Source organism: Erpetoichthys calabaricus, chromosome 2 (assembly GCF_900747795.2).
Source record: "Erpetoichthys calabaricus chromosome 2, fErpCal1.3, whole genome shotgun sequence".
In the NCBI taxonomy this organism is placed as follows: domain Eukaryota; kingdom Metazoa; phylum Chordata; class Cladistia; order Polypteriformes; family Polypteridae; genus Erpetoichthys; species Erpetoichthys calabaricus.
In genome coordinates this window covers 307500901-307525256 of record NC_041395.2, presented here as the reverse complement: position 1 = coordinate 307525256, position 24356 = coordinate 307500901, and positions in this window count along the sequence as shown.

The window sequence follows — 24356 nt, the reverse complement described above, 5'->3', positions numbered from 1 at the left end:
TTTGAGCTAGCATGAAAATGTGCGTGGCTTTACGCCAAGGTTAGGTTTTATACATCACGATTTGAGTGTGGAAATGGGAGTATGCAACATTTTTGTGCATATGCACTGTTTATACATGAGGCCCCTGAGGTTGTGGGTGCAAATCCCACTACTGACATCGTCTGACCGTGAGCAAGTCATTTGACCTGCCTGTAGTCCAATTGGAAACCAAAAGATATTTAACCAATTGTATCATAAAAGAAAGTTGCCTTGGATACAGGCGTCAGCCAAATAAGTAAATGTAAATGTATTTCATAATGTAACAAAAAATATACTTGTATGAAAATTCCACCCTGTTCAAAGTGCCACTTGAGTTGAATGCCTTGTCACCTGACCCCTTGCACCAACCTTAATAATCAGATCCTAATAAATTTGTGGAAATTTGTTTCTAGCTTCTAGAATTCATTGCATTTTCACAAATAGAAACTCAAACACAAATTCATGAATGTATTTTTGGGAACGGTCAGGGATAGCATTTATCATAGATAACTTGAAACAGAAGCGCACTTTATCATTCTTTAAATAAAATCAAAGGTCATCATATAATGTATTTTTCATAATGGATCCTGTAAACCAGGTGCTATGTCAAAATATATCTTCTTTTTATGTCAACCTCTGTTAAATATGTTGATCTGTTTACCTACACATCTTTACAAATATATTGGTTTTTACCTTAAATTAATTTTTTGCTGTTCAAGACAACACCACTTACGCTATAACAAATATTGCTCATTTAACTCTTTGAACACGAGGTACGAGTTAGGTCTTATCTCATTGAGCCTGGCAGAATGCGACAAACGAGAGAACTCGGATCTCAGTATACAGCCACTATAGACGCAGCCAGCTTGCCGGTGAGCTTTGATGCTGTGTCTCAGTTACATACTCCAGGGCTGCCATCTTGTGGATAGCCATAACTTTTTTTTTTTGGCAGCAACCTCTTGCAATAAATAATGCTATAAATAGACAGTTTGTCATCTATTATGTAATCACAAAGAAAGTATAAAGCTGATGATGTTTTCAAACAACTAGATTTGCTGCAAGATGAATATTTTGATGATAATGACATTTACTGACATAGTGACAATCAGTTGGATGATATGTAACCTGCAGGCGTCCATCTTGTCATGACTGTCAGGACAGTAGTACATGGCCATTCTGCCACTCACTGAACACAAACGGTCACCAACTACCAAATGTGTTGTGTGCAACAAATGTGGACAGTGCAAAGAAATGTGTCATATTTGTGACGTATGTGTTTCTATGCCTCCACTCTGCATGATGCCCTCCTTCAAGGACTCTCATTGAATTTTTAGTCATGTTGCTGATGAAAATGAAGTAATTAACAGTTTCTTTACATTTGTGACAAAGTAACTGTTGATAATAAAACCATTGCCTTCTAATAAATTTCATTATGTGTTTTTGATGGAGTTCATTATTTATCATATATGTACAGACCTATACTACAGCGTCCAGGTATTAAGAACAGTCAACTAAGAACAACAGATTACAACTTGCTAATGTTTTAAATCTGAAAAGTCCTTCACATTTGAAACAGAATATGTGACCTACTGAATATAATAAGAGGGGGTATCCAAAAATAACTGGAATCTGTACCTGGCGTGCAATCTAGACTTAGTTTCCAATTTCACTGCTAGATGTATACTTACTTATAGAAGTCTGCGGCAGTCTGCCAAGTGGCATTGCTCTGTATTGTTCATACAGCATTCCGTGTTGGTTTTACCTTGGTGCTCATTAAACATGTTCTGCGATTTTTGTGATGGGTGATCATAAAGAACAGTCTGTGTTAAATTTTGTTTTCTCTTGGTTAAAACAGCTACTGAAACTGTAGTGATGCTTGAAACTGCTTTTAAAGAGTAAGCTTAAAGTAAAACACAGGTCTACGAATGGTTTTTGCATTTCAAACAAGAGGAAATGTCCCTTGAAGATCAACTAAGATATGGCCGTCCTTCCACAATTAGGAATGACGAAAATCTTGAAATAGTTCACAATGCAATTTACAAAGATCGTCGTCGGACTATTGAAGAGATTTCTGAATTGACTTGTGTGTCTTGGAATTCTTATCATCTTCCCTACTCACCTGATCTTGCTTCGCGTGACTTTTTTCTTGTTCCCACATATGGGACAAAGAACTCAAAGGAAAGTGTTTTTGTACTGTGGAGAAAGTCAAAGAAAAATCACTGCAGGCATTGGACAATGTTCCTCTTCAGCAATTCCAAAAATGTTTCCACCATTGTTAGGACAAGTGCATTCATTCACATGGAGAGTACTTTGAAGGAGACTAAAGTTTTAGTAAGTAAAAATTATTAAAAGAATTTCTGGTTATTTTTGGGTACCCCATTGTATATGGAACAAGGAATTTAGTGTTAACATATTGTGCAGCTGTCCGTGTGTCTACCTGTCCATTATCTGCGGCGGGGTCTCAGGGCCTCCCTGGTAACAATAAACATAATTCGAGAATCAGCTATGGAATTAAGAGTTCAGAGTCAGGAGTCAGACTCATGGCAGATCTTGAAACTCTAAGACAAAATTTACAGAAATGTGTATAATATTTAACATGTCATGAATATGCAGCTTAGCTGATATTTTTCTAATCACAGGATCACACAGCTTATTCATGTAGTGAACAATTAACAATAAAATGAAAGAGTAGGACTGTGGCAAATATCTAGTGTTAATTTTGTTCACTAATATGAAATTTTAATAAAATAAAATTTGCCATCACAGCAAGTCTATTATTATTCCGTAATAATACATTACAAACTATATAATGCTAAGAATAAGTATTTGGATATTTGAGTTGCAACTCTTACAGTCAACACAAGAGGGAACCAGAATCGCACAGATCAGCTAACCCTGCGTTTCTTTGCACTTTGAGAGTTTCTTTTGAAGTAATCACTAAAAGCCTCCTTCTAGTCATGTTGGCTTAGGCTGATGACTGCACAGAATCGATCTATCATCTGCTGGTGTCTATACAGGTGCCATTGGGCAGAGCACCACAGAAAGAAGAGAGAGTGACACGGAGATACATGTCACAGGACTCATCACATGCACTCATGTTTTCAGTTTTTATCATAAAGCATCCATTAAAAATGAAATGTGCTACATAGCATAACGAACAGCTTTGATTTTGTGTTTAGAAAACTCACAAAAAAGTTTTTGGTTTGGTAATTTGCTATCTGGTCCTAATTTAGCCTCAGGTGACTTTGATTTTGCATGTCCTTCAATGGATCCTTTTCCTCATTTGCACTATGATACAGACCTGCCTTATCTACATTAAATAGAAACAGGCAAGTAACAAATGAATACATAAAAATAAAGACACAAATGAATAAAAGGTACAGATAGTTGCACAGCAGTGACTGCCTTATACTGTAGCTGCAGTGGGAGTAAACAGATGCACTGAGAGGATTAGGAATGATGAAAAATTGACCATCAGATGGAAGGTGTTTAAAGGGCAAAAGTGAATCACTGCCAGGAAAACTAGGCAATGTCAGAAAAAGAGACAAAACTAAAATCACAGTCATAAGATACTGTATTGCTGCTGTAGTGAAGAGTTAAAAACAAAGTGATAAAGGGTGTGAGACCCACACACAAGGTGCCCAGACCCCAGTCACTACCTACAGGCATTGGCCTAGACAGAGCTGATTTTAAAAGTTCAAATTGGGCACAAATGCCTTATAAGAGAGAGGAACTGTAAAACCCCTGGCTCAATGAGACAAGTCCCACAAAGAATCCTTACAAATCTTAATGCACTTTTTTTAAAATAATGCTGAAAAAGCACTAAAGACAGCCAAAGCAATAATAAGAGCAAACAGCAGTTGCCCAAAAGGGCAATCCAAGGCAAACAAGACAAAATACATAATTTAGAAACCATAATCTCAAAACCAGAAGCAAAAATATCAAGAAACCAGAAAATCAAAGGTAAATCAATATCTACAACAAATTCCGAACAACTCTCAATGATCCACAGCTGGGACCCTCTCTCTGAGGTGAATTTAAAGGCAGGGGGAGGACTCAGGAGCAATGAGGTCCAGGTGGTCCCGATTAATGACATTCCATTCACAAAACACATGGCACATAGGACCATTTAAAGAAACAGGACATAAATACTAAACAACAAATAAAAACATAAAGCACAAAAAGCAAAATCCTAATGCGTCTAACTTGCACTAATAATTGTCATTTGTTTTCTTTGATTCAACACTCAGGTAAAGAAAAGCTGTATACCTCCATCTTAAATAGGTGGAGTGTGATGAACTCTGGGCAATGTGACCAACAATGGAATTAGCAGCTGTGAAGAAAATGGTGGCAATTGCACAAAAATTAATCCCCAAGTGGAACTGCAAGAATACAATTAATAAATAAGTATAAAACTTCCAGAAATTAAAGAAATTGGATTCGGGATGTAAGAAGTGTGACTTTATCTTAGCCAATTGATTACAGTTTGTGATGTTTGCGCGCCCTTCTAATGTCTGCATTAGCTAGTCTGCATTTCTCCCATATCCCAAAGTGGTGCAGGGTTAGGATGATTCTTCACTCTAAATTGACTTGGAGTGAGAGAGTCTAGTTGTCCGCCAGGATTGGCAGGTGTGTTTGTCTGTGGATTTGCTTGTTGCTGCTGGGATAGGCTCTGGCTTCTCCTCACCCTTTATAGAAATAAGCAAGTTTGAAAAATGGATAAACGGAATGAAAATGAAGGAAATTAGCAGGAAGGTTTACTTACAGTGCCTTCAGGAAGTATTAGGAGCCCTTTACTTTTCACACATTTCAGATGAGATAAATTTTACTAATCAAATAGAGAAAGCAACCTTATGATCAAATCATTTAAATTCATTTTTTTCCTCATCAAACAGCATTCAGTACTCCAGAATGTCAGAATGAAAACAGGATTTTAGAAATTTTTGCAAATTTATTAAAAATAAAAAACTCCAACTCACGCAGTCCAGTTCAGATCCTCAGGAGGCCGGTGCCTTGTGGAGGCAGTTGGTGCAAGGCAGGAAATGGTCGTGGACAAAGCTCCGGTCCATCACAGGGCCCACTCATGCACACACCTCTGCAATGTCAATTTGTAACCTAACAGGCATATTTTTGGGGATGTGGCAGAAAAATTGGAGGACCCATCGGAAAACCCATTCAGACACAGCATGAATGTGCAAACTCTATACAAACAGTAGCTGGGAACGGGACTTAGACCTAGCATGCTCTATTCGTGATGCAGTAGCATGTCCCCCTGCTCTACCATGCCACCCTTAATGCCACCCATAGCAGTAAAAAGAAATCCTAATTGTATTTAGTCATACAGTATATTCATAAGTATCTCCTTTAAAACAACATGGTGACACCCTATTTAACGAATTGTTCCAAAAGTAGATGTATGGGCACAGTGGGCACTGGCTGGGGGCCCACGATGTTTCTGATGCCTATGTATGTCTCTGTTTTGCTATCTCACTACTCACGGCTCACTACTTTGCCCCTTGTTCTATGATGCTGGTAAGATGGCCCTGCACAGCACTAACACCTGTGTATTTTAGTGTCAGATGACTCTTTAAGCCCATTATAACAAAAAACAGAAATCCTTTCAGAATAAAGCAGCCAAGTAAATAAAGTAGCTATCTGAGAAAGACAGCAGTGAAACTAATTTTTATAGACAGCTAGTCATGACCCACCATGAAAATGAAAGAACATGCAGTAAAGTAGACAGCCATGCTGTCATCTGTCTGCTTAGCAGGATTATGTGAGTGTGGATCAATCAAACACTGAAAAACATTTATTAATAGAGAACATGATAATATCTACAGTACATCAACTTTCTAAAAGCCTCTGGCTTGATGCCACTAATCAGAGAGACTAATCATCAAACGACAAGCGCCATGGATTGGTGCAGAATTGGCTTAAATGCAGAATCACTTCACACCAAAAGTAGTGTCCTGCTGCCATCAGGGCTGAGGCTGCTGCAGTTTTTTAATTCATATAAATAATTGGAGCACATACAGCTACCCTGTGATGAAATAACTGGACTAATCTGGTTCACACCAAGGATGGGTTGATAGAGGGTGGGATTATTTAGATAATACATGACAAGTTGATTAAATCTGCAAATGGCAGTAAATAAGTTGTTTTAATAGAAACCCTACAATGATCAGAATCGCTGTAGAAGGACTTGGAAGAATGAGGTTTGCACATGTGACAAATGACACTTAATGTCAAGAAATGTATAGGTTTACACACAGGAAAGAAATAATAACGGAATTAAGGATTTGGTGCTGACAATTGCACTTCATAAGAAAGACTTGGGGTCTGAGTGAAGCCATCAAGGTTCCTTATATGGAAGTGTGCAGAATCATTTAAAAATAACAGAATGTTGGACTATACAGAGCGGCACATGCAGGATAGGGCTAAAGAGGTTACACAACATAACAGAGTTAGAAGACCACATATGGAATGGTGTGTGTAGTTTGGCCTCCATGAGAAACTCATGAAAAAAGACACTGGACTGACTGAAGGACTGCAGGGTATGAAATTAAATCAGTGTAAGATGAAGGGGAAAACATTGCAGATAACATTAGTAGCCCAGTTAGACAATGAACAGTCTTCTGAGCTCAAAAAATACTTGAAGAAATACACATTAAAATAGTCAAGTGCATAGCATTATGTGCGGGATAAGTAAATTATAAATAAGAAATAAATGACCCTGAAAGACAGCATACAGTGTGAGGAGCTCTTATACATCTCTGAAATTCTCAAAGGCCTCAATAAAGTCAATCCATAAGAATTCTTTCACTTAAACATTGCATTAATTACTCTGGAAGGAAGAAAGTGGACTTTAAGAAGGACTCAATCCCAGAAAGAATTTGTAAGAAATTACCAAGCCCTGAAGTTGGAGTAGAGCAGTAAACATTTGCTGAGTTTTATTAGGGCCAGTGGCATATGTGCATTAAGGGCCAGTGGATCACAGCTCCATCAAATGTTGTCCAAAATAAGTAATATGCATCCCTCTGTAATTGAGCATATTATTAAAATGGTTATAATATCCCTCTGCTTTGTCTTCTTAAACACATTTTTTTCAATTTCCTATCATATTCTCAATGTAATTACTTATCTTGAACAATATTGCTTCTTGTTGTAGTGACTCAGAGAGAAACAGTTAAGGTTTTTAATGATGAGGATCAAGAGATGAAATGTAGTCAGGGAATGAGACGAAACAAGAACCAAAAGTCAAGCCAATCAGCCGTTATGTTTAAATGGCTAAGCAAAAATAGAGGTATCAAAAACGAGAGCAGAAATCAAAAACTAGGAAGTTGCTTGTCACCAAAAGAATCACACACTAACACAGGGATGATCTGCAAACTTAGATGAGTATATCGCCGCCAGTTTTTGGCCTTTAAACACTGACAACATTTATTTATATAGCATGTTTTCACACAAATAATGTAGCTCAAAGTGTTTTACAAAATGCAATAAAAGGAAGTTAATATACAACATAAACAAACCTGATTAGGCAATAATATTATACAGTATGTAACAAAGAAAAGGGTAAGGTCGAAAAAAAACAAACAAAAAAAAAAAACTCCAGTTTTGCAGGAGAAAAAAAAAATCTGCAGGGGTTCCAAGGCCAAAAGACCATCCAGCCCCCATTGGGCATTCTATCTAACATATATGTTCTAAATTAGATTTTAGGCTTCACATGAAAGAAATTGAAGATGATGATGGACATGTGGACATCTGGGACACCCGCCATTCAATCCGTAAATGTAGGGGGCAGCGTGGTACCTTGATCAGGTGGTGCTGGCGCAGATCACCAATACAGAAGAACTGAAAAAGACAGCAGAGAATAATAGGGAATTGCAGAATGCAGAGGAAAATGATACTTCAATGCCCCTAAAGATTAACAGGAATACTACTGAAATGAAGCTACAAAAAAGCCATGTTAAAATAATGAATTTTTAGCAGTTTTTAAACATGTTCTGCCAGTATTAGCCTAGTGAATTTTTATTGGTAAAGTATTCCAAATTTTAGGTGCATAATAGCAAAAGGCTGCCTCACCACTTCTTTTCGGGTTGGCTGTTGGAATCATAAGCCACCATTTGAAGATCTGAGGTTATGACTTAGAGTGTAAGGTGATGAACATTCCAAAATATAGGATAGGACGAGATTATTTAGGGCTTTTTAAACCATTAGTAGTATTTTAAAGTCAATTCTAAATGACATGGGTAACCAATGTAATGATGCTAAGACTGGTGAAATGTGCTCAGATTTTCTTTTTCTAGTTAAGATTTTGGCTGCTACATTCTGCACTAACTTTACCAATAGATGTCTTTTTTGGGTTGTCCTCTAAGGAGTGCAGTACAATAATCTAGTCAACTGAAAACAAAAGCGTGAACTAATTTCTTAGCATCTTGTAAAGTTATACGTGGTCTAACTTTAGCTATTTTCCTTAAGTGAAAAAATGCTGTCCTAGTAATCTGATTAATATGTGATTTAAAATGTAGGTCTGAGTCAGATTACCCCTAAATTCTTTACCTCCGACTTGACTAAACCTAAGGGATCAAGTTTGTTTCTAATACCCTCATTATATCCATTTTGCCAGTTCCTAAAACTTCTTTTTTCTCCATATTTAGCTTGAGAAGTTGTACTTAACAAGTACTTAATGCAAAGTTGCTGCTCATCCATTCACAAATACAAGACACAGTTCAGGCAACTGGGAGCTGTGTCTTAGAAACGGAACCTGCACACTGGCGGCGCCCATATACAAAACAAGATGGCATTATGGCTTAATGCTGTTATGAACTAGGAGTCCCATAAACTTCCAAAAATGCAGATTAGAAAGGGAATTACCCCCCCCCCCCAACCCCCAATCACTAACCCCTCGTTAGTAATGTGGGCAAACACAGGACCATAATAAAATAAAAAGTGTCCTTTTACTTTTATAAAAAATGCTCTGTCACAGGATTAAGCTCCGAAGAGCACAAATAGAATAAGTGTAGTGATATGGGTCCACAGCTCTTCCAGCAAAGGCCAGTTCGTTTTTAAATAAATAATCACTGCGCTCGCGGCTTAGCGAGGGGGCGTGGTGGCTGTAGCGGGTCTCAGTGCGATCTGCGGTGTAGGCGTTTCTCACCTAAGTGCACAGGTGGGAGACTGAGCACATCTGTGATTGTTCCTGGGACTGCTAATGTGCTGCAGCTGCTATGGCCTCTCAATAAATAGAAGTGCGAGTCGGCTAAGAAAGGTGAAGAATGAAAAAATGAAAAAAGAAAAGAACAAGAAAAGAGGACAGGAGGTTGCTGAAAGAAGCAGGAAGCAAGAGAGAAAGAGAGAGAGAGAGAGAGAGAGAGAGAGAGAGCGCGCGCACGCCCCGGTGCGAGCGAATGGGCGAGCAAGAGCAGGCTTGAGTTGGAGAAGGCAGGCAGCTGGGAAGAGAGCCCACGAGGGGAGTGTTTGGCCGACACTTAGTGGGGCTGAGAAAGTGGTCGCTCCAGCTGAGCGATTTAGGAGCTGGAGTGACCAGTGGAGAAGTCGACTGACCGTCGATAGGAGCAGGAGTCGATGAGGCTTTGGGCTGGTTGAGCCCCAGTGTGAGTGCCTTGGCTGCTGGGGAAAAAACCCAAGTCTTGGTCCGGTTGGGAGCCCAACATAGCCAAGGATCGGAGGGCTACCGGACTAGATTGAAGGGCAGCTGATCCTGCAGGTAGGCGACTCTCCTGTAGAGCAGCCCAGATGGGTGTAGCAGGGGATCCGCCATGGTAAAGGAAGACACCGGCATAGTATTTTTAAAAGATTGCTTCCTGTGCTATTTTACCTCGTAGTTTTTAGAAGATTTTCGCGTTGTTTTTAACCTCCACATTTCTTTTATGGATTATTTATTTATTGAACTTTATACTGTTGCACCTTACTTTGAACACTGTTTTGGTTTGGATTACTTTAAATAAAAGCACTCTGCAGTTTTTGAACCATCCCCTTGCTCCATTGTTATTGCCTCACTGCCTAACTCATCGGTGACATTACTGACGGTGTTGGGTTCAAGGGCTCCCTAACAGTGGATGGGAGCACGGAGCTGAACCCGCATCGTCACAAGGAGTTGCCTGCAAGGCAATCCAAGGTGAACAAAATACAGTGGTACCTTGGTATACGTCCGCTTTGGAATAAGTCCAACTGTTTGAACGCAAAAAATTTTGCTTGGCATACGACCTTTGTTTGGAAATCGACTCACGTGCTAGAACACCGCGCGCTACCCTTGTTTACCTCTATTGACACAAAGCCACGACTGCCCACGAGCATCAGTATGCCAATTGCTAGCATTCAGTGAACAACCCGTGCTATAACTCTATGTGAATTTTCATGTGATTTTGTGTTTTTTTGCGTAAATTTGAATTGATTGTTGAAAAGTATGAAGGTGGCATGTGTATCTGGGACATGGCTGCTGCATACTGTATGCCGAGAACGACGTTATCTACGATTGTGAAAACAAAGATGTTATTAAAAAGTAAAATGAGGTTAAATTTTCATTTATTTCATCTAATTGCTTTTGTATTTATATATTTTACTATTAAGCAGTGTTTACATTATTTTATACAACCCCATCAATGTATAATATGCCAACAACAATAGGATTTTTTTTGATGGGAATTAATCATTTTCCCTTTATTTCTCATGGGAAAAACTCATTTGGTATACGTCCAGTTTGGTATAAGTTAAAGGATCTGGAACAGATTAAGGATGTATACCGAGGTACAACTTTACCATTACAAATAATCCAAAAATTAAGTAAAAAAAAAAAAGAGCACAGGTCAAAGATACAAAGTAATTCACACGCACAGAAAAATCACAGTAACTAGCCAAACACTCCCAAGAGCATTTGAAATGAACTGCCAGGTCCTGCCAGTGATTGGCAGGTGGCCCCGCCTCCTGGGGAACCACCCACAAAGCACATGGATTATAACACAGGCATAGAAAACAAAGCAGACAGTACACAAAAGAAACATTGCAATGTCTTAATGACTAAAAATTGAACATAAAAAACATATAACAGCTGTTTGAACTCCAGCCAGGGGAGGAACCCTGGCTGAAATATAACAAACACTATAAATTCTCTACATTTTCAGAACACTTATAGACAAAGTAAATGTCATTTTTAACAATTCTTGCATTTCAGAATCCCTAAAAAGATGTATACTTAAAACAGTTCAAGGGAATGGACAAAGAATTCATGAAAACCGCTGATCATATTATGTGACACTGCCTTTATGCTGTGTGCTGACGGACGTGACCAACTGGCCCTACAGTGTTTTCTGCTGGCTTGAATGTGTGTGTGCACATGCAACTTGAGCTTTCCAGTTTAGTGTTGGGGCTTGAAGGTCACCCCTTTATTAAAATGAGGACAAGTGAAGAGGTACAAAAAACTTCCAGTAACATGGACTTAAAGGTAGCAACCATAATTTGAAAAAAGTAAATAAGGCGATCATTATAAGAAATGCTTTGTTTTCAAGATATTACGCTGCAACTTGACTTCACTTGTGGATAAAGAGGATCAAACTAAAGCTGAAAAACCACCAAAGAAGCCTACATTTGCTCTTTCCTCGTTGTGGAAAAGAAAACATGAGTGTAATGCTCCAAGGAGACAAGACCATTAGCAACATCACCCCCTCTTGTCCCAGAGTGGCACTGCATATCTCCAGTGAGCCCAGAAATCGATCCTCTGGTGTGAATGCATGACAGCAAGAGAAGTCTGCATACCTAAAGGAAAGCACAGAATCTTGGGATAGAAAGAAGAGATTCTGTACTGTATGTTATGTAGAAAACTGTTTTTTCAATTACTTGATAGCCACACACCGAAAAACAAACTCCAGGGTTCCAGGTAGTAAGCTCTGCTAATGGATGCGAGTGTGGAATCGAGTTGTGTAGTGTGTACGCAGCCTGTGATTTCTTTCCATGTTATTGTGGATTGTCCTTTATCACCTAAAAGCCACTTGATTCTAAATGTGGGGTTTTTTTTCTTTTTCAGTTTAGGAAATTCATAGCCAATGGATTTGCCTGATCAGCAGTTGGTTACAATACGTTTGCTTTACTTAACACTTAAATGTACTTGCCTTTGCTTTGTCAGATGATGATGGTGATGTCAGAAAGAATTACAATGATCTGACTCCAATTAAGATAGGCCAGCATCCCATTGTTTGATTGACTGCAAATAAGGAACAGAAGTTTTTAGTTTAGTCCAAGTGACACAACTAGAACAAGTCCCAAAATAAGTTGGGATGCCAACTGGGCCACCTCATTTAATATTGACAACAAAAAACACATAAACAGGTACATGATGACGCTACGATACAAGAATTCTGGCAATCGTTTTAAAGTCTGTCGTACTACAGCGTCTCAAAACAAAGGGTCAGGCTTTGCAAGAGCTCTGGTCTCTGGGTGGCTCTGGTCCAAAATGTGACTCTTACCTTCCAGGGACGTCTGCTCTTTCATCATCTGGACCAGAGGGGATGGGCATATCCTGGCATATCCCAGGTGAGCCCAGAAATCAATCCTCTTGTGTGAGTGCATGACAGTAAGAGAAGTCTGCATACCTAAAGGAAAATTCTGGTATAGACCCCAATTTTCATGCTGATTAGAACATGCTTGATGCATAAAATAGTTTGCTCTCGTTAGTAAAATGTCTTATGTCTTATGCCGTAAACTTTAAATTATTACTTTTTATTCATGCTAGAGTAAACATTTAGCTTTGTAGTCATTGGGGAATGTTGTCTTTAAGTACATAATGGTTGCGTATATCTGGCAGTAAAATATAAAGCCACAGAATGACTAAGCCTTAATGCCATACGAATACTGTAACAATATTGTAATTAGTTTCTGCTTTTAAATTAATTATTTACTTAATTTAAAAACAGAAACATTTATAAATAAAACATTTTCCCTGTATCATGTAATTAAAGAAACAGCATCTGTTAATTTGATTTTGAAATATTGCATGATCATTTAAAGTTTATTATTTTCTATTGCTTCAAGAGTCAAACATAAAAACTACTTATCAAGAAAACATTGACACAAATGTTTTAAATGTACACGTTTGAAATATAGCATATGTGCATGTTAATGTATTATTTTACTAGTATGCCTAAACACCCATTTATTAAAACGGGTAAATCAGTCTGCGTCAATCACATTGTGCATTTATGAACCTCCGTTCACCATATTTACCTTACATCCCTCTTTGTTAATGTGCTTTATTGCCTTTGTTCATTAGACATTCAGCCTTTTGTAGATGCCGGACAGCGTGACGCCACATGGTTTACAATCTTAAGCCGGCCGCTTGCCTTTGCTCATCTGACATTGCCGCCCACTTTTGGATGGCAGACAACTTTACACCCCGATATGGAAGTTGGACGCGAGGTTTATCAATTTATATATGTATACAGAGGTGCTAATTGTTATTAAAGATTGAATTCTGTCAACAATTTGATTTTTCCTTATGTAATATATAACACAGTTATCATGATAGTACTTACAACATAAACATTTATAGAATTCTAATGATCTATCTGCAGTGAAGTGTACAGATGCAAGTCAGATGTGAACTAATAAAGAACAATACAGAACAGAACAGAAAAGCGATATGGGCAGGAATGAACCAACGACCATTCCTAACATCTGCACACTTACTCAACTGCTGCAGACTGGCATGAAGATCACCCTATCTGACTATTAAATATGAAACATCACCAGTTTTCGCTGTTTTTTCAGTATTACATTAATTTTTTTAGTTAAGTCGGATTTTTTTTTGGGCCATTATCAAAACCTATTTCTCCTTAGGTTATAATCAAATCTGTTGGAATGACAAATTCAATGCATTTTAGTACTAAAAAATGCTTGTGATATGCTGTATGTTGGAATGACAAATGCAATGCATTATGTTACTAAAAATGTCTGTGATATGTTATCTATTGGAATAGAAATGCAAAACATTTTATTACTAAAATTGTTTATGATGCAGCATCTGTTGGAATATCAGATGCAATGCATTTTGTTTCCACAAATGCTTGTGATGCACCATCTGTTGTAAGGACAGATACAATGCATTACAACATGCATTACAAAATATATTCCAAAAGATTTCAACCCATCTTAGATAGACAGCATAGGTAATAATACATACTGTATATTAAATTCATGACTATGGGGAACTGGAAACTATTCTGGTAGCAATGGGTGGAAATCAAAAACCAGCCCAGCACAGGGCATCAGCCCATCACAAGACCCTCTCACCCACACACCCACACTCACTGAATCCCAGTGTAGAATCGGCAAATAACGAAACACACACATCTTGAAGAATGTTGTAGTAGTGCTACTATAAGTTAAAACTGCATCTCCCAGCAGTCCCTGCAGGGGCTGTTGGGGTCAAAGGTGATCAGAGGGGTTTAAAAGGAGGGCAGGTGGCCAAGGGGGGAAAAAGGTGTTTTATTGTTGTTGTATTTTGTGTTTCATTTACCTGTCAGACTCCCTTCTGTTAAGCCATATTTAATCGCTTGTCCTGGATTGTATTCATTGTTGGGGTCTGGATCGTCTGTTTACCTGTATGCTGAGGATTGATTGTGGATTCACGGCTTTCCCGCAAGTATAGGAGCGCTCCTGAACCATCCATCCATCTTCACCCTTACAGTGTCTACCGGTAGGACTGTTTTCTCATTCCTTTACAACATACAGATCTCTGGACTTACTCTCGTCATCTCTTATTACATCCTGTGGGATATTCCATGAACTTTTCTGTGTGGTGTTTGTGTTTATATGTTTAATGTAATATCGCCGTAGGGGTACTGGGGTGGTATTAATTATATTATTTAATTTCATTACATTCTTTAATTGTTGTTATTCCCCAGTGTGCTTTATTTTGTCTCTGTTTTTGAGTGTGTGCGGGTGGGCCAAGGCTGGGAGCGTCCCTGAGATCCTTTATAAAAAATAAATAAATCACTGTCATCTTGACAGTGTGAATCCTAGCGGCACCGGACTGCTACAATGTGGTAAAGAAACCCAGAGAGCCCAGAAAAAGGACAGCTAGAGAAAAATCTGTGCTGACCCTTTCCTAAGAGATACTACAGTAACATATGTAAATTTCTCACATAAAATGATAAATTCAAAATCTAACAATGTTAAAAAAGATACAAAATCAAACAATGATGTATATTATTAAAATATGTTCATTTTAAACTGTCATTATCTTAGATCTACAATTTTTTCTTCAGTTTCTCAATTTAGTTCAGTTCATTTTTATATATTGCTCGTCACTGAATGCAGGCAAAAAGCACTGTGACAGTTCACAGTTAGATACAAATTCAGATTTTACAAATTGAGAAGAAGTTGGGGAAGGCATGTCCAGAGGCAGGAAGAGAGGAAGAAGGTAAAGAGAATGGAGGTGAGGGTAGGAACTTTAAATGTTGGCAGTATGACTGGTAAGGGGAGAGAGTTAGCTGATGCGATAGAGAGAAGGAATATTGATATATTGGGAAAAGGATACTAAGGATGGAGCTGCAAGGTAAGAAGAAAAGAGGATGCCTAAGAGAAGGTTTAGGGATGTGGTGAGAGAGGACCTGAATGAAGTCTTGAGACTGTATGTGCCTTCTCTATACAGTAATGAAGTACTTGTATTTTCCTTGAAAACCTGGACTCATCTTCCTGACAATACCTGTATAAAGAAACAGCACTTCTTAAACTGCAAAATATAATTTTATTTGAAAATAAGAATGTTAGAGGTTACTTTTTTTTAAAGAAATACCGGTATAAAAATACAGAATGAAAAGGAATCATTAAATGAAGAGGAAGGGGTGATTCCAAAATGCTTTCACCATGTCATTTTTCTTCATTCTGGAATCAACTTTTTCCATGATTGTTAATTTTTCTTTCAGCATAAACTGACGCCATTTCTCACTTTTTTTATTCATCTCAAAGAAAACTTTGACAAGCACTATAAAACTCAAACAGTACAGTATCTGCACACAAAACAACTACCCACGTGGACGCGTGGTGGAGCACAGGCTCAGAATTGGGATATATATATGATGTTGCGCCTACCCTCTCGCTGAGACAGCCTAAGACCAGGCATTTCACAACAGACTGTCTCTCACTTATGAGGCAACCTGTTGCAGGGTTCCTAAGACTCCGCATGGAAATTATAGGAGCAGCATTAAGTATTTTTTGCTTTGCATTATTATCTTCAGTGGCCATTTTTTGTTGATAAGGAATTCATTATACTGATATTTACATTTGTTTAAAACAAGATTTGTTTAACATGATGCTGCATGAATGTTTTTACAGGCTCACAAAAGGTATTCATTAATCTGAAAATGTCATTACTTCGGTATTCGTTATAATGGGATTTAACCTGTAATAAGGACCAAATCATTATGGTTGCACCACAGTGTCAGATGTTCCACCTCTTGTCTGTATATTGACTTATCATTGTTTGAAATGAAGCCAATTAGCCTTATGTCTTATGCAAATTTAAGAAGTTTAAGCCATTTGTATAAAGTGAATAGAGTGGTGGTGAAAGGACACATCTCTGCCGAAGACCAATACTGAGGGTTAATGGTTCAGATATATGTGTGCCCAACCGCACATTCTGTTTCCTATCTGTAATCCAATGGCTGATTGAACTGGGTGAGTTTCTTATTTAGGAGGAGCTCCAGGGTGACTCTATTGAAAGTGGAGCTAAAGTCCACAAACAAGATCCTCAAAAATGCCCCATGGCTTATCAAGATGTTGGTAAATAAAGCTTAGACCTCTGTTCACTGCATCATCCACAGACCAATTGGCTCTGTAAGCAAGCTGTAATGGGTCCAGGAAGTCTCTTGTAGCATTCTTGAGATAATTCAGAAGAAGGTGTTCAAAGGTCTTCATTACCACAGAGGTTAAAGCTACTGGTCTGTAGTCATTCAGCCCTTTAATCGTTGATTTTTTTTTTTGCCATCAGAATGATGGTGGAGGTTGTGAAGCAGACTGGAATAGTACACAAATACAAAGATTAGTTGAAAATGTCTGCAAGGACTGTAGATAACTGGTCTGCACAGTGCCTGAGTGTGGAAGGGGAAATAAGGGCCAGGCCTGCAGCCTTTTTAACATTTTTTTCTTTTTGAATAAAATGGTCTGGCTTAACAAGAAAAATGTAAAGTGAGAATAATAAAAAGTCTAGAATTGATTCATGAGACACCCCACCCATAATATCATGTATTTCTTCTATTCAGTCACAGCCATTAATTAAGAATTTTCTCACTGTTCTATACGACTGAAAGCAGTTTAAAGCACTACCAGAAAAGTCTACTCAAAGTGGTGTTCTGTCACCAGAAGCATCAAGCACATTTACTTTTTTGAATGAACGATTGGGCAATGAAACATGGTTAAAAGGCCAGGCCAAATTTGATTCCAAAAAGTTTTATAAATTATAATGTCTAACCCCAAAACATTACACCAAATTCTTAGCCAGGAAAACACACACACAATCCTTAACTAGAAAAAAACAAGTACAGAAATGCACTGACAAGTCTTTTTAAATTACTTGCACAATCTCAGACATTCAGGAAGTGTATGACATTGACCTTTATACCTTTGATGTCACATGCCACACATTTCCAGTTGACCTTACCCAATAACGGCATAGCAACCCTGAACAAACATTCCTCAAAATGGCGTTTTCCCATGGGCGTCACAGGAGAATGAGAGAAATTATTAACATTGTGAAAACTAATCTAAAACCAAATAAAAAGATGTCAGAAGTAGATTCCCTGGGCTGTAAAAATCCTATTCTGCCTGAAATGTCTTTGGTAAAAGCTCAGGGAAAGCTCAGAAAAAAATTAAATAAAGCGGTTGATCATAATAGACTGCTGTTATCTATAATATGAAATGTGGTGCTTAAGTTTAAAAGAACAAGAACTAATATGTTATTCACGCAAACATTAAGCTGTAAGCCATTTACTTTATAGACCAAAGAAGATTCTGTTAAGATTCTTGAGAGTTCCCAAAGTCCCAAAAACTACCAAAACGTCTACTAGAGGGGGATATTACCGTCAAACCCTGTTTAGTAATAAGAGTAAACACAGGATCTGTAAAAAATTAAAAGATTTCTTTCACAAAAAGCTTCTATTACACTGTGAAATTCTGAAGAGACAATTCTAAAAGCAAAGTTCTTATCCAAAATCCAAGAAGCAAAGTAAAAAAAAAAACAGAGCACAGAAAGACACAAGAATAACTCACCAACCCCCATATGCAATCAAATGCACATCAAGGGACTGTGGCTGTCCACGCCTTTATAGGGCTGAGGACTGTCCCTTGCGGTGACCCCACCTTTTTGAGAACCACCCATAAAACAAAAGGAATGTAACCAAGACAGACATACATAGACAAAATCAAGTATAAAGAATAATAAATAGAATCAAAAATGAACAAGGAAGACTTAAAACAATGATTTCAAACCCATGCCATGGGAGAAAAAATATGACAATATGTCTGATCCTGGGTATGACATTAAACTGCATCTGACCCTGCAATTGGTCTTCCAACTTTCAGGGAAAAGTTGGAGTTTTGTGGCAGGATTGACACTCCAGCCACCGTAAAAAACTTCACACAGCTCCAAAACAGCAGACAAGACTCCTTTCTGCTCTTCATGGGAGTAGCTCTGCTGCACCTACCACCCCCAACCCCCCACTTTCCTCTGGGGAAAGCCCTTGCTAGCCTCATCCCCAGAGGAATTAGAGAGCCAATGAGGTCAGGCCTGTTGGGGATAAGAACTTGTGTGGAGCTAAGGTGTCGCCTGCTGAACGTCAGCACTCAGGTCTAATTTGAGGCAGCCCATCCAGGTAAGCACATGGAATGTCTTGTCTCTCAGCATGATGATCATCTTCCTCTGTTGTTGGAGGAGCTTCGTAAACTTTGCATTTCAGTGACGGCACTCTCAGACCTTTGACTGGCTAGATCTCTATAGGTAGGTACACTTTTTCTTGGTCTGGTTGCTCTGATGGCTGTCATACTAATGGAGTAGCTGTTGATGTGGAAGATCGGCTCCTTCCGATGGTGTCTGACGTCACTCCTTTCAATGAGCGTATTATGAGACTCAGATTAAGGCACTCTTTGGGTGCCTTGTCTGTTATCTCAGTGTATGCTCTTACCACGGTGAGTGATTTCTCGGTGAGAGAGTAATTTTATTTGCAATGTAGCTTGGTGGTAGATGGGTTCCAGCAAGGTGACACTCCTGTGGTCATGGTTTCAGCATCCAGAGCCACATCTTTAGACTTGGTACTCCAATACTGGTGGTGCGGTGAAGGAGATCGATCACATCCTTGTGGACAGATGCTGGAGGTTCCTGCAGAACTGCAGGGTCTACAGAAGTGCCCAGTTTGTGAATTCTGACCACAGACTTTTTGTTGCTGCTCTGAAAATCCAGCTTAGGTCCAGTAGGCTACTAGCTACTAGGAGTAATGAGGCTGGACCTGGCCAGACTCCAAGATCAGGCTATTTCTACTGAGTTTGGATGCAGTTTGTGTGAGGAATTTACAGATTTGGGGGCGACTGCTGATCCTAATGTGATGTAGGAGACCTTCCGTGACAAGACCCTGAAGGTTGCTGAGAGCTGTGTTGGTGTTTACTGGTGTTCACAGAAGGAGGTGTTTCATATTGCAGGGTTCCCTGGATATCATTGATAGGAGTCACAGCGCACAGCTTGATGAACTCCGGTCTGTATTGAGAACTGAAAAGGATGGCTGTGAGGGCTCTGAGGTCAGATAAGGAGGTGTTTGTTAGAGGAATCTGTGAGCAAGCAACACACCACCTATGGTGCAGTGACCCACGTCCTGCTTACAGAGGAATCAAAGCATTATGCACATCCGAATCTATTCCTTAGTGAGTTGCAGTCAGTGTGGCTGATGGAACGGTCCTTATGGATGACACTGCAGTTGTGACCCGCTGGGCTGGCTTCTTTGAGCAGCTGTTTAAAGCTGATCCTCCAGCTAGGACGTTGGATATCTTTGGGTCCACGGTTCTTGAGGCTGATCCTCCAATTATCTGTGAACCACCCAATCTCACTGAGATTGCACAGGTGGTGAACCAGCTGAGGGTTGGGAAGGCTGTAGGGATCTGTGGTATCTGGGATGAAGTTCTTCAGTCTGGTGGTAAGGCTGTCCTCCTGACATTGAAAGCAATCTTTGTTTCCATTTGGGAGATGGTCGACATCCCAGCTGACTGGAAAACAAGACTTGTCGTCCCTGTCTGGATTGCAGCAGCTACAGTCACATAACACTGCTCTCAGTACCGGGTAAGGTCTTTGCTAGGGTCATCATATTTAGGATGCTTGACCACTTGCTCACATACCAGTGACTGGAGCAGTCTGATTTTATGCCTAGGAAATCTATCATTAATCCTGGCACTGAGGGTCCTCATTCAGCGTAAATGCAAATATTGGCAGAGTTTCTTTGCAGCCTTTGTTGCTTTTCAGAAAGCGTTCAACTCAGTTGATTGAGCTGCCCTGTGGGACATCTTGTAATTTTGCAGGATTCCCCCCAAAGTTTCTGGATATCATTAACACTGGTAGCATGAGTGCTGTGCAGAATGGAGGCAGAACCTCTATGTTTTTCCCATTTGATTCTGGGCTTGCACCTCTATGTTTTTCCCAGGTGATTCTGGGCTTTGTCAGGTGTGAGTTCTTGCTCCTACTGTGTTTAATGCTTGCATGGACTAGGTGTTGGGCAGGGTCTTGGGGTCCAGCGTGTGTGGCGCATCAGTTGGTGAAGAGATTCACTGATCTTTACTTTGCTGTAATCTTCGTGGAGTCAATGGAGGCTGTGATTGGGGCTCTCAAGAAACTAAGCGAGGAATGTGAGTGTCTGATCTTGGGAGTGTCCTGTATAAAAACCAAGATCCATGCCTTTAATGACCTCTTAGGCACAGCCATTAGCAATGTGTCTGTTTGTGGAGGAAATGTCGACCGTGTCAAGAGGTTTACTTACCTTGGCAGTAACATTGATATCTCTGGTGACTCTTCCTATAAAGTTGGTAGACAGATAGGGAGGTTGCTGGAAAGCGGTGTGTGGGGCTCCCTCTGCCAACGGATGATGGTCCAAGTTTTTAGAGTCCTGGTGCTTCCTGTTTTGCAAATATGGTTGCGAGACATGGACGCTATTGTATCCAGCAGGGGGCATTAGCTGCCTTGTTGGAATAAGTTCTTTTGTAATTGCGGCATGTTACATAACCTGAAACTATATAGATATGATATTAAATGGCGATACCCCTCCCTTAGTTATATGGTGGTAAGAAGTCACATAGGAGAAATAACAACTTTCTTTAATGACGGTTTACACTGCATAACAGACGAAGGAAGCCATGGCAAGACCTTTGAGAGTGGGGGCCTGATGTGTAGAGTCTGGCATTTTCGTTGCTGCATTGGAAGAATTTTCAGGATTGGATGATGTTATCTCCCATCCATCCGTCGGCTTCAAAGGTGTGCTGGGCAATGTTCCAAGGCTTTATACTCATTTCTTCATGTGCAGGCCCCCACTTAGGTGAATCATGCCATTCCAAACAAAAGGCAAAGAGGATACAGTTTCATGCTGACTTTGACACACAAAAATAGTATACAATGCCCATTTCGCAGGTGTTCCTGTCTTGTTTTCTAATACTTTGCCTAGCAGTTCTAAATGATGAGCCCCTGTGCTAAATCTGCATCCACTGTGCATATGAGTAGAAAGAAAAGTAGATTTATAAGATATTTTTGTACAGAAGACAGTGACATATTAAATTTATGTTACAGCTACCCATGTGACCTGAGACAAAGACGGGACTCCTTTGGCAATGTGTCTCTTCAGAGAATCCTTGTGTGCCTGAGGGGTTGCCAACCAGGATCCCAAGGTGTTTCGTCGTGTGGTGGGTGCAGCAACGCACCATACTAGCGCATTCATGCATGAGCGACGGGCGCTGAGCAGGTTCCTGTCAATGATGGAGAATCCACTGCATCCAGTAAACAGTATCATCTCCAGACAGAGGAGCAGCTTCAGCGACAGACTGCTGTCACTTTCCTGCTCCACTGACAGACTGAGGAGATCGTTCCTCCCCCACACTATGCGACTCTTCAATTCCACCTGGGGGGGTAAATGTTAACATTATTCAAAGTTATTGTTTGTTATACCTGTATTTTTATCACTCTTTAATTTATTGTTTTTTATCAGTAAACTGCTGCTGGAGTATGTGAATTTCCCCTTGGGATTAATAAAGTATCTATCTATCTATCTACCTGTATCTATTCTCCCCAACCTGACCATGAACTGTGTAGTATGCTGTTCATTAAATAGCCAGAGACTGTAGGAAATGGATGAAGAATACAGATGAACAATTTGAGATGACATATTTTACAAAGTTCATCCATCTTTATTTTGCCAAAGGAATACATTTTTGAAGGAAGTTCAGCTAACTCTGATTTATTAAAAAAAAGAAAGAAAGTGCAAAACCTTTAAATATAACCACCAAGGCTTTATTCATCCACTCCATAGGTGGAGCTGGATTTCCTACTCTGTTTGTTATAATTTTGAAGAGATTGTCTTAGGTTGAACGGCTGTATTGGATTTAGTTATAAAAATCCACCGAATTTTATAGTATACTATTAATTTAGTTTTTTCCAGTTTACACATGCCTTTGTGTCACTTTCTTTGCAGTTTACAGACCAGTTTTCATGGGGTTATAGTAGTAGGTAATTGTTTAATAAACCTTTCGGGCATTGCTATGCTGGCTGTGGCCTTCAGTCTTGCAAAAAAAATGTTCATCTGACGCAGCTGTATCAGATGTCATCTGCACAAGTTCAGAAGAAATGTTGGTGTGCCAACTGGGCCACCACAATTACTGAAATGATAAGCTTAAACAAAAATAACACTGGTCTACAAAAAATATTTTTTGTTTGTTTCTGGGAACTTCAGAGCATCTCTTTATTAAGTTTTTTACACTGATTTCATATATGAAATCGGAATTAAGCTAGCACGTCAGGTTTTTGAAATACACACCATTGATGTTTTGACACTTTTGAATATCAATATAATATATCAACATGATATCTGGAGTTTGGACTATGTCCCACCAAAATTGTTTTGATGTGTTTATTCTGAAAACAAACAAGAAGACGATACTAGAGACACGTTAAAGCATATTTATGTCAATTTACCTCAATATAAAAGTGAGGTCAGCGTGGCCAAAAATGTTGGAGGCAACATTGTGTGCTTGTACTGCACATCCGTCTCTCTTTGCAAGTATCAACAGTAGTCTCCCATCATGCATCGGAGTGAATTTTTCCTGATATCAGTTTTCCATCACCTTTATATCTTGATGAAATCTTTCCCCATGTTCATCTCTGACATCGCTTAGATTTGGTGGAAAAAAGCTGAAATGAGAATATAAAAAATGTGTCTTCAGTGACATTCTGGCTCCCGTAAGCTAATATAGTTTCAGCATATTCTCCATAAGCTCAGTATAATTCTGTGCTCTGTGACCGAAAATTATGGACAACCTGAACGAATGAGGGTGCTGATTCAGTTGGCTTCAGTTTCCTTTTTGAACTCATCGTCAAGCATCAGTTCACATATTTCAGGGCCAACAAAAACACCTTCCTTAATTTTGGCTTCACTTTTCTCAAGACCAAACTTATTTCTTAAATGCTGAAACACATCGCCTTTACTGTCCAGTCACCCTAGTTGTCCAAGACCTGGAACATCATAACTAAAAAATGGGACGTGCTGGACGAAAATAGTTTTCAGATTTGGAGTCAGCAAGTGAAATTTGTTAAAGTACAGATGAAAGAATCCCAGTAGCAAAATACTTGTTGACCAGTGTTATAGACACACGGCGCAAGAGGGAATAAAACGCAGAATCAACTGTTGGCTGCAGTAATAAGCCTCTGAAGAGTGGTCAGTCTTCAGGATGCAGAGCCATCTGGCGGGTTGCTCATGCCCAAATGAGACTCCTCCTTCTCAGAGTGCCCTGCTCTTATAGGCTCACAGGGCATTTTCTAGGAGCTGCGGGTGGAAAATAAGATAAGACAGTCAGCGATTGTACCCTCTTGTGCCCTGGTGACTTAGTGCTTACCTTTGATGAGCTCGGAAGGTAACCCTCAGTTCACTTGATCTGGGGTTTTTCAGGGCAGTCATTTATTGGTTGAGCTGACCATATCTTTCAGACCTTTGTCATTCTGAAGAAGAAGTTTTCTCTTGAACTTCTGCCTTGTGGTAGACGGCAGTGGTTTTGTTGCATAACATATTGAAACTTGGAGCTATTTATTTTCC